We start from the raw sequence: 12,942 nt of genomic DNA, 5'->3' as shown, positions 1-12,942 counted from the left end.
TACAGGAATTCGACCAGTTATCTTTTGGAGGCTGGAAAGATGAGGTGGGACTCCATTAACACTTCTTGCACAAGTATTATCTTGAGCATTTGGCCAGTGATCGAAAATTAATCCCAAATCATCCATAACTTGTAATTCAGTCAATTCACTCGAAAGTAGAAGCAGAGAAAAACGGAGTACAATATAAATTTAACAGTGACTTTAACAATATCTGACAGTATCATGCCATGAGGGAGAAAAGTTTTATATCCTGTAAAACATCATTAAACCCCTCAAATTGACCCCAAAAGATTTCCAACTCAATTCTCTAAATTAGGTCTCACACTGGTCTAAGCTAATTTCTGTGATTTTTAAACCTGGAAAACATTTAACCCCTCAAATGCACCCCAAAAATTTCTAACTCAATTCTCTAAATTAGGTCTCACACTGGTCTAATCTGATTTCTGTGATTTTTAAACCTCGAAAACAGTGAGATGGATGAAAAAAATATAATGATCTAAGAAATATCATAAAATATCTAGGTGTTAAAATTTTTATATTGAGCATGGAAACTAAAATATAGCGAAAAATTTACATGGAAATTGTCCATTTTGTCGAAGACAGATATTTCATTTTCATGTGTTCATTACTACTTAGTTGGGAGGACCCTTGATGGGATGCCATTTTGTCGTTGAAGAACGACCAGAGTGGCCATATGTTGCCTGGAAGTTGGGCCCTGCTGAGCTGTACGGACAATTTCACGACACAGATACAACGCTAACGCCAAAGTCAAGTTATAGATAAATTCCAAATATGAAAACCTTTATCAATAATTAATTAAATTTGATTGCTTGCCATTACCATATGGACTTTTAAATAAACATGGAATGTCTAAACCAGAAGACCATTTCAAAGTGTAATTTGGACAAGGCGCACTTCGTCCTTGATGTTACTATCAGCATGCTGTTACGCAGAAACGCCGAGTGGAAAGAGATATTCTTTAATTAGAAGACCAAACTTTGGAGGAGGCAGCCTTCGTCACCGCTCATGTGTGGAAAGAAAACTCTGATAATGGATTCAATTTTCCAACGAACGTGCTTTTTCTTTGGGCCCAACAAAAGAGATAATATCAATTTTCACGAATAAAATGATAAATTTTCCCCATATAGGGAAATACGGTGACGGTGCTCTGGGGAATTTGCCCCGGCTATTAAATTTCATCGCGCCGCAGTATGAATGTGTTCAATTTAATTTTATTATAAATTTTGGACCTAATACACCAAATCAATTTTTAACCTTATTCTTGTCTCTTCGATTACTTCACTTTTATCTATTTGATTACGAAATATTCCAAAATCAACCATTAAAAGAAAGATAACTGTATGACCAGAGTGAGAATTTTGCAGGGAAAAATCTTTGAGAGGTCATCCAATATTTACTTAGATTCAATTCTAGCCATCAAATATCCTTCTTGAACCACGAGTCACTTGTAATTTTTCTTCCTTCACGTTTTAATATTCCAACGATGTTTTGTTTGTTTTTGATGTTCATGTGAGAATGGAGAATAAACCATATTTTAATAGTATACATTTTAATATTCCAACGATGTTTTGTTTGCTTTGGATGTTCATGAGTTAATGGAGAATAAACGGTGACGTATGCCCTATATTTTAGTTGCATTCAAAAAGAAAAATCCAGAGTGAGAAAACCTTTACCGCGTGCAATAAGCTTTATGACACAAAGAAATGCTTTATTGGTTAATAGATTTGAGTCATTGCATTGGTGTTTAGCGTTGGAAATCTAAATTGGTTAAGTTTGAAATCTTGGGCTTTTTATCAAGTAATAGTAATTAGCAAATTGTATTGGTGTTAAATATTTTAAATCTAAATAAGTTAAAATTGAAACTTTGGGCTCTTCATCAAACAATGGTGAGTAACAATACCATTGAAGAAAAAGTACATACTTAGGTAAACAGGTAAATCAAATTCGAAAACATTTTTACCTATTGCTTTAACGATGGAGTGACTTAGTCATCAACTAACCCCAAGCTCTCAAAATTAATGACCCCATTTTGATTCATGATCCGGATTAACCATAGTTCTCAGTTCATTCTGCCAACGTTTCAAACCCCAAAGGGGGTCCATCATCAGGACAATTTTGAAAGAATAAGAATGAGAGATTATTGAGAGAGAAGAGAATGCGACCTGGAAATAAATACAAGAACCCTAATTTCAGAAATAAAGACCGACATATAATTTATTATTTTCCAATTTATTAGAACAGGTTTTTTATTATTTAAATCATGGACACAAATTAAATTAAATTTTTTACTATAATTAATATACCAATATAAATTGTATTTAATTTTATATAATCCTCTTAATTTATATTAATTTATAAAATCCTTGGGATTTATATTAAAAGATATATTATAATTCCTCTATACTAATTGATATAACTAGATTATATTTATTATTATATATAATATATATAATTAATATAAATACATTATAATTAATTTATATAATTTTTCTATTTAATTATCCTAATTCATATAATTAATATAATTTAATTAAAATCATTAATATAGTTTGATTATAAATTAATATAATTATAAGATTTTTATAAAATAATATAATTACTGTAAATTAATTAATAAGATTTATATAATTAATATAATTAATTAATATGAATTAATTTATTAATTTATATTAATATTAATATAATAAATATAATTATAAACTTATGTAAATAATATAATTTAATAAAGGTTAATTAATTAATAAAATTAATATAATTTAATAAAGGTTAATTAATATAGTAATATAATTTAAAAAATTTAAATTTTTTCTCTTTTTTCTTCAATTAATTAATATAATTTATAGGATTTAATAAGATTTTAATATAATTAATAATATAAATTTTTTTTAAAATTAATTAGAATGATTAATAGAATTAATTAATATAAATTAATTTTTACTAATTAATATTGATATAATTAATATAATTATTATATACTTATATAAATTTTTGCTTACCAGTTTTAAGTGAACTCCCGGAATGCAAGACCCTTTATTTCCGATCCTGAGCTTCCAAGGGTTCCGGGGGGGTGTTTATTTGCTTTATCAGGGGAAGCCAATTTCCACTGATTTCATTCCCATTGTCCCTGTTGAGGTTCCGAGGGTATTTCATAATTTCAATGGCCTCCCTGATTTTTCTTTTATGATAGTTATCTTCTCTTGCAATAACCCTGGCGCTTTCCAAACACACCTGATGTTTGGTTTTGGACGAGTGCTCAGCAAGGGCTGATGTGCGGGATCTTTCATTCTTTATGTCAGCGGCATGTTCTTTAAGCCTTATTTTCAAAGATCGACCCGTTTCCCCGATATAACTCTTGCCACAGGAGCAATCGATCTTGTACACCCCCTTGAGCTGCTGACGATCAATGTTATCCTTAATCGACCTCATTATTTGCCTTATTGTTCCACATGTTGTAAATTGAATGTGAATGTTCTTCCTCCTTAAAATTTTTGCAATCTTGTCTGTAATCCCTTGGATGTATGGAAGGTAAACCTTCCCTTGATTATCTTTTTTGTCTCCAGGGGGATGCTCAGAGAGGGCCCTATCTCGCGCCCTTCTTGTAGCTTTCGTGATACTCCCCTCTTTGTATCCAATGTTTTTGAAGACAGAGGTCAAGTGATGAATCTCATCCTTTATGTGATCAGGGTCAGAGATCCTAAAAGCCCTCACAGCTAGGGTGTTTAAGACGCCGGATTTTTGGGAGGGATGATGATAAGAGTCAGCGTGAAGATAGCTATCAGTATGAGTTTTCTTCCTATAGACCTGGTGTCCCAAAGTACCATCCTCCTTTCTACTGATCAGAACGTCAAGAAAGGGAATCTTACCATTCTCCTCAAGCTCCATCGTAAATTTGATTTCGGAAGAGATAGAGTTAAGATGATTGAAGAACTTCTCAAGCTCTGCCCTACCATGAGTCCAGTTGAGGTTGGTGTCATCAACGAATCTTTTCCACCATGCTGGCTTCAAGTGGAAGGAGTCAAGGGCTTTTCTTTCAAAGTACTCCATGTATAGGTTGGCGACAATAGGTGAGAGCGGGGAACCCATGGCAACTCCAGAAATTTGCTCATAATAGTTATCCTGAAAACTGAAGAATGTGGACCGTAAACAGATCTCTGCAAGCTTTGCTGTTTGAGGATTGGTGGCCATCTTTATGACATGAACAGCTTCATCAAGTGGAATCTTTGTAAACAACGATACGACATCGAAGCTTACAAGAATATCATCCTTATGCACCCTTTTATTCTTAATAAGCTTTACAAAATCACTTGAGTCTTTTATAAAAGAGTCTGTATTACCAACCAGAGGCTTTAGGATTTTAGCCACATATTTCGCTAATTCATAGGTAGGGGAACCAATGGTGTTAACAATTGGTCTGAGGGGAACCCCTTCCTTATGGATTTTTGGTAACCCATAGATTCTAGGAATAACCTCACATGAGGGAATCAGCTTCTTCTTAATTTTATCTTCCAGGTTGGTTTCCATGATGGCTTTCTTGACCTGCTTTATCACATTGGGAATAGGGTTGGAGTTAACTCTCTTATAACTCCCACAGTTCAAATGCTCATTCATTTTTTGAATGTAATCCTCTTTGTTTAACACAACGGTGGCGCCACCCTTATCAGCTTTAAGAACAACTATCTTATCATTATTCCGGATAGATCTGAGAGCTTCTCTTTCTTCCTTATTCAAGTTACTTTTTGGCCGCTTGGACTTCAGCATGGCTAGGGAACATTCTTGTCTTATAATTTCTCTGTCGTTTGATGAAAGATTTTGAGTCCCATTCTCAATGTTGCAGATGATGCTCTCAAAGGGAATGTTCTTAGGTGAGACCGCAAATCCCAATCCCTTGCTCAGGATTTTAATTTGTTCAGGGCTGAGTATTGTGGATGAGAGATTCACTACTTTATTATCATGATTATTGGTAGCAATGGGGGTGTCATTGTTACAATTAAAATTATCGTTCCTAATAATTGAATTCGCTTCCGCCTCCCTATCTTTTCCTTTTTCATCAACGCTGCCTATTTTATTTTTTATAATATTTTTTTGATAAGTTTTTCACCTCTTACCTTCCCTTAATTTAAATTATTTAATTTTACTAAAGCTTTAATGTTTTAAGAGATACAAAATTACGAATGCTATATGGATTACATGAAGGTTGGAATGAGGATATTAATAAATTGGCTTTTCACCTATGCTCTTGAATGTAGTTTTCTTAGTATTTTACATAAAACAAAAGTGAGTTGTTTGGTTTCATTTTAATGAAAACATTTCTTATATTTGAATGAAAATTATGATCTAATAATTTTTTCATGAATCGATTTCAATCTTACTTTAATTGTATATTCTTGCATCTCGCTTAAAATGATGATTTTTTATATTTATATGCTTAATTTTGTTTTTGGCTATGATTTTATGGCTTTTTTTTGGGAAGAATTTGAAGTGGTTTAAAGTGTTTCAATGTCATGTAATGCATATGCTTCCATTCTTTGTAATCATAGAATTGTCAAGGTGGAAGCATATTGTCATCTTTTAATTAAAGGTCATTCAACACAATAGATAAAATAATATGCAAAAAAGTCGGCAAGGTTGATCATTCATGATATAGGGGTAATGTGGATATGACAGGAAGGAGGATATATATATAGCATGGAAGCATATGGAATTGGTGTTATGTTACCTCTAATGATGTAGATCATACATAGGTAGCTCATGAAAATGCACCAATTGATTAAGAGATTTAGCACCTAAATATCTATGGTGATTGATGTGTCACAATTTTACCATATTTTTCCACCATCTTTCCCTTATTTATAAACATGTTTTTCTCACCAATAACCTTGTATCATTTCTTTTTAAGGTTCAAAAGTTGGATCTAAGATCAAGGTGTTTTCTCTATTGCATTCTTTAGTATCTCAATTCATTTTTTAATTAAATATTATGAAAGTGCATATTTGTATTTATATTTGAATAAAGGATTAGCTTACATATTGTTACAAATCCATTTTCTATAGAACTATTTACTATAGATATATTTGATTTCTAGAAACGATTTTCTACAAATCTACTTGTACGCAATCTATGGGTTGCAACCAATCTATGGGCTACATATCTGCATGTTATAGATCTATGGGTCATAGATCCACTTTAATTAATATTCTAAATTTATTTTTATTTTATATTATAATAATTAATTATGTCGTGGATGTAGGACCATCATTGACAACCATGTTAGATGTAGAATCTTGAAACTATTTATAAGTTTACTTATGTGTTGTTGTAACCACTTGAGAATATTTCAGCATCAAGTGAATTTATATATAAGTAGCTCATAAAAATGCACCAATTGATTAATAGATTTAACACCTGAATATCTATGGTGATTGATGCGTCATAATTTTACCATTTTTTCCACCTTCTTTCCCTTATTTATAAACATGTTTTTCTTACCAATAAACTTGTAGTATTTCTTTTTAAGGTTCAAAAGTTGGATCTAAGATCAAGGTCTTTTCTCTATTGCATTCTTTAATATCTGAATTCATTTTTTAATCAAATATTATGAATGTGTGGATTTGTGTTTATATTTGAATAAAGGATTAACTTACATATTGTTACAAATCCATTTTCTATAGAACTATTTACTATAGATAAATTTGATTTCTACAAACAATTTTCTACAAATATACTTGCAAGCAATCTATGGGTTGCAACCAATATACAGGCTACATATCTACATGCTATAGATCCATGGGTTGTAGATCCACTTTAATTAATAATATGATTTTATATTTATTTTATATTCTAATAATTAATTATGTCGTGGATCTATGACCATCATCAACAACCATGTTAGATGTAGAATCTTGAAACTATTGATGAGTTTACTTATGTGTTGTTGTAACCACTTAGAGTATTTCAATGCCATGTGAATTTATATATAGATAGCTCATAAAAATGCACCAATTTATTAATAGATTTAGCACATGAATATCTATGGTGATTGATGCATCACAATTTTACCATATTTTTCCACCATCTTTCCCTTATTTATAAACATGTTTTTCTTACCAATAACCTTGTATTATTTCCTTTTAAGGTTCAAAAGTTGGATCTAAGATCAAGGTGTTTTCTCTATTGCATTCTTTAGTATCTCAGTTCATTTTTTGATAAAATGTTATGAATGTGTCGATTTTAATTTATATTTGAATAAAGGATTATCTTACGTATTGTTACAAATCCATTTTCTATAGAACTATTTACTATAGATATATGTGATTGCTACAAACAATTTTCTACAAATCTACTTGCATGCTATCTATGGGTTTCAACCAATCTATGTGCTACATATCCACATGCTATAGATCCATGGGTTGTAGATCCAATTTAATTAATAATATGAATTTATTTTATTTTATATTCTAATAATTAAGTATGTCATGGATTTAGGACCATCATCGACAACCATGTTAGATGTAGAATCTTGAAACTATTTATGAGTTTACTTATGTGTTGTTGTAACCACTTTAGGACCATCATCGACAACCATATTAAATGTAGAATCTTGAAACTATTTATGAGTTTACTTATGTGTTGTTGTAACCACTTGAGAATATTTCAACATTAAGTGAATTTATATAGAGGTGTTTTTAATTTCTATTTCATGCAAGTTCATTTACAAAAGAGAGTAAAATATCTATTCTATGTAGAGAATACTTAGCGGAAAATAATCCAAATTATCATGAAATGACACAAAATTTCATGAGATCTTCTTCTAATGTAAATAATATTTTAACAATTTTTGGTATAATGTATGGTTTGATTAGGTTGATGCTATTATAGTTTAGAATTAATGCCATATTCTAGGACATGGAATTCACTCCAAGGAACATATTATTTTTTCAATTACGCTTTTATCCATGTTTGTTTGAATTCCACGACTTAATCATTTTATTTTATTACTAATAATAATTAGTCTTTATAAGATTTTGATCTATGAAAGTGAGTTTCAGTTCAAGCACATTTGATTTTACATGTATGAATTTCCAATTCATTAAGAGCATTATAAACAATTAATATTACATGAGGAACTTAGAGTATGAACATATAATGCATAACATCTTGCAAGCATTTGGATTCAGGGTTGAAAACTTAGTGGATAATCTATTTGGTTATTATTATTGTTAAATAATAAGCTAATTAAACATACCATCATTTGGTGTTGGTGCCAAAGGCACAAATAAGTACTACTTGCACTAGGATTTAGACAAAAGGGGGTATGGGGATAAGCTAAGAGGAGATTTTGATTACCCTCTCTATGGGATCTCATACATAGTGGTATTCATTTACATAAATGCGTGAGTTAATTTAGAAGCACATAATATTTTGATGGTGTAGTAAGAGGCACGCAGAGTACTAACCTCCTTTCAGGAAAATTGGTAAAAGAAAGAAAACACAGGGGAATCAGGATTCCAGTCTGATAGGATACACAAGGAAGTCATTTTATTCAATTTCAAGAAATTATGTTATGTGTTGTGTTGATGAACCATGAAAATTGGAAGATTTTCTAAGGATTTACAAATGACAATTCCTAAGTTTGAACATGCACATAAAAATGAGCTTACAATGATTTATTAATATCTTTCAATTGGTGATTTGGGTCAATGATATTTTTGGTACAATACAATACTACCTACATTGGATAGAAACACCCATAAAAAATCTAAAATAACAAAATTATACTTTAATAAATACATTTCTCTTATTAGACATGCAACTAGTTGCTACAAATCACCTATAAATTTTGTTTTGAAGTTGTATTTCCTAGATATTTTATGTAGGTCATTTTACAAAATATAGGAATTAGGTATTTTATATTTTTAATCTAGCAAAGAATTACACTAGGAATTACAGACCCACAATAAAATATCACATACCTAGACAAAATTTTAGGAGGAATATATTTTTTCTCAAATTCAGTTATCAAGTTAAATTGATGAATTTAATAAAAACATAGCTAGGAAAATTGTATTTTGAGAGACTAAATAAATGAATTTGAAAGACAGATTATAAGGCATATATTCCTAGTTTTAATAAAAATTTCAATTTTTTTCTCAAGAAAGAGAAAAATAAAAAATTATATATTGCTTTTAATCTAGTTTTTGTCCATCTTGAATCGCCATATTATTATCATATGAGACACTTGTGTCAAATCTAGTGAATTTCTATCCTAAAATTTGCACTATTAACACTCTACCTACTAGACTATTTATTAGTCTATTTGACATATCAAATAGGGGATATGTACATGAATCAAATTTCCAAAATTCATAATCATGTTAATAAGATATCACTTGAAAAAAAAATGTGCCAAAATGAGTTATTATTGGTGACTCCAAGATGGAAATACAAAACAGCTCTTCTATGAAAGTGTTCCTTAGTCAATTTGACATATTAGTTCAAAATAATTTAAAATTATGTATTTATTAAAGATATACCTATGAATTTACATTAATATATATTTGGAAGAACTTCAATCAAATACCATATGAAAATGTTATTATTAAAACTTTGTCAGCTGGTCACCACTCCTCAACATATAAAAAGAAAAATGAAAATTCTTTGATGTATCATTTTAGAATCTATTTTATAAGAACTATCTAAAATTTGTTTGATATGTATTAGAAGAAGAAACTCCACACATCTCTCTTCTTCCATGATCTCATTATTGGTTGCAAAAAAATTATAGTATTTTATGGATTCCAAAATGATTTAAAAGGTCAATCCGAGTACGTCAATGAATCATGTGTGACTTTCAGATTCTTAAGAGCTTGGTATGGAAGAATTCAGGCTGACATAATTCAATATAAGCTATAATGAAGTCAAGAGAAATGCTACAGACAATTGTATAGAAGTGAGAGAGTCATTGATCCATCATCCTTACTCCTAAAAAATATTCATAATCTTTATGGACCAAAACTCATAGTGCTTGCCAACATGTAGTACTAGTCCTTGTGTGTGTGTCAAATTACTTGTATAGGCCATAAAAAATATCTCGTAATGCCAAAATAAAATTTCTCTTATTTCTTTAATATGGTGTAATAACACTCTTCTTTCTCTCTGTCTCTCGTTTTTTAATAAAATAAAATTATTTTTGTTAACAAGAGAGATTATTTTTAATACTATTTGAAGGTTTGAGAGATAACCATTGAGAAAAATATTTGGGTAGTTTTTGTTTTTTTCATCTTTTTGATGTATTTTTGCCGATGGTTTTCTCGGTCATTAAATGTAATTCTAATTAAGGAATGAGTTTAGGCCATCAAATTAGGGTCTTGGATTGTATTATAAATGATGAAGTTGATTAATGATAAAAGTTAGATGTGTCACCAATGAGACATAGAACACTTGGTGAATGGCTACACTCTTAAAAAGTGCTTATATAATGGTCATTAATTCAAAACCTTGTAATTGTCCATTCCTTCAGTTACACAAAAAAAAGAAATTAAATATATTGTTTTAAATATTTTATGAACTTCTTAATTAAACATTTAAATGAATATTGAGATATTATATATAATTATGAATATTTACATTTTTCATATACAAAAATCTTATAATATATCTAGATCTTTATGGTAAAGATTTAAAAATTATAAAATCAAAATGATTTCATTATTTGAAATTATAAAATAAAAATAACTTCATTATTTAAAAATATTTTCGGAATAAATTACATTCATAAATTAAGTCAGCCTTCGTCACCCTTCATGTCTCAAGTAGCAACATGTCACCCTTCATGTCTCAAGTAGCAACATGTATCATTGTAATGTACGTTTCTATAATTATAAATATTTAATTTTTCATATACAAAAATCTTATAATATATCTAGATCTTTATGGTAAACATTTAAAAATTATAAAATCAAAATGATTTCATTATTTGAAATTATAAAATAAAAATAACTTCATTATTTAAAAATATTTTCGGAATAAATTACATTCATAGATTTAAGTCAGCCTTTGTCACTCCTCATGTCACAAGTAGCAGCATGTATCATTGTAATGTACGTTTCTATAATTATAAATATTTACATTTTTCATATACAAAAATCTTATAATATATCTAGATCTTTATAGTAAGGATTTAAAAATTATAAAATCAAAATGATTTCGTTATGTGAAATTATAAAATAAAAATAAATTTATTATTTAAAAATATTTTCAGAATAAATTACATTGATAAATTTAAGTCAGCCGTCGTCACCGCTGATGTCACAAGTAGCAGCATGTATCATTGTAATGTACGCCGAAACGCCGTGTGGAATGAAAACTCTGAGAATGGATTCCAATCTCCAACGAACGTGCTTTTGCTTTGGATGTTCATTTGTTAATGGAGAATAAACGGTGACGTATGCCCTACATTTTAGTTGCATTCAAAAATAAAAATCCAAAGTGAGAAAACCTTTACCACATGCACTATATAGATTGTGTTCATTTTATATGACTTCCTTGAAAGGGCTAATAATTTCTAATGAAAAATTGGATAATCACAAGTAAATGAACTCGAAAAAGAAAAACCACTAAGATTGTTGAATGACTAATAATTTATAATTGAAAATTGGATCAACGCAAGTAAATAAACCGACTTTCTATTTATGGATTGCATTGAAATACATTCATAATCGTTATGATTGGATCAATACAAATAACTAAATTAGCTCTTTTCTTATTAAAGAAAATTACATTCCTCATGTTTAACAAACGATGATTACATTGATAATAATGGTTAAAGATAAACGCTCTAAAAATGTGTAGTTTAAATTGTCCAACCTCCCCTTTCATATTATTTTTTATTCATTAGTTACAAAGTTAGAAATGGAATGGATTTAATTTTATGGTATTATTTGAAGTAAATCAAATTTTACTGGACTTGTAGTTTATTAGGGTTATATATGTGAACATAAGTTAAGGGTATTTATAGTTGAATAAGTTATAGATTGTAACTTGAAATTCATCATAATATAGCATTTTGCAATTTAGAAAATGATTATTATATTTGAAAATATTATTGTAAAATTTGCACATTATTATATTATTCATGGGATGTAGGTTGCTTTTTTTTTTAGGTGTGGTATTATTCATTCATCCCTTTTTGAAAAGCAATGGATCCCTTGTTTTAGGAAATAATAGAGGAAACTAAAGCGTTTATTCTAGGCTCTACCATTTAGTTTATTGTGGATAATATTTAGCTCAAACAACTTGACACAAAGAAATGCTTTATTGGCTAATAGATTTGAGTCATTGCATTGGTGCTTAGTGTTCGATATCTAAATTAGTTAAGTTTGAAACCTTGGGCTCTTCATCAAACAATCATAGTTAGCAAATTGCATTGGTATTAAATGTTCTAAATCTAAATAAGCTAAGATTAAACCTTGGGCTCTTCATCAAACAATGGTAAGTAACAATGTTTGAATAGATTAACATTGAAAAAAAGTACATACCCAAATAAGCGGGTAGATCAAATTCGAAAGCATTTTTACCTATTGCTTTAATGATGAGGAACTGACTTAGCCATCAACTAACCCCAAGCTCTCAAAATTAATGACCCCATTTTTTTTTATAATATTTTTTAATAAGTTTTTCACCTCTTACCTTCCCTTAATTTAAATTATTTAATTTTACTAAACTTTAATGTTTTAAGAGATACAAAATTACGAATGCTTTATGGATTACATGAAGGCTTGAATGAGGATATTAATAAATTAGCTTTTCACCTATGCTCTTGAATGTAGTTTTCTTAGTATTTTACATAAAACAAAAGTGAGTTGTTTGGTTTCATTTTAATGAAAACATTTCTTATATTTGAATGAAAATTATGATCTAATAATT

Source organism: Pinus tabuliformis, chromosome Q, assembly GCF_031772625.1.
Source record: "Pinus tabuliformis cultivar Carrire ecotype Pingquan chromosome Q, CPIR1, whole genome shotgun sequence".
Classification (NCBI taxonomy): Eukaryota; Viridiplantae; Streptophyta; class Pinopsida; order Pinales; family Pinaceae; genus Pinus; species Pinus tabuliformis.
The sequence above is the reverse complement of the archived record's forward strand: the minus strand, read 5'-3'. Positions refer to the sequence as shown.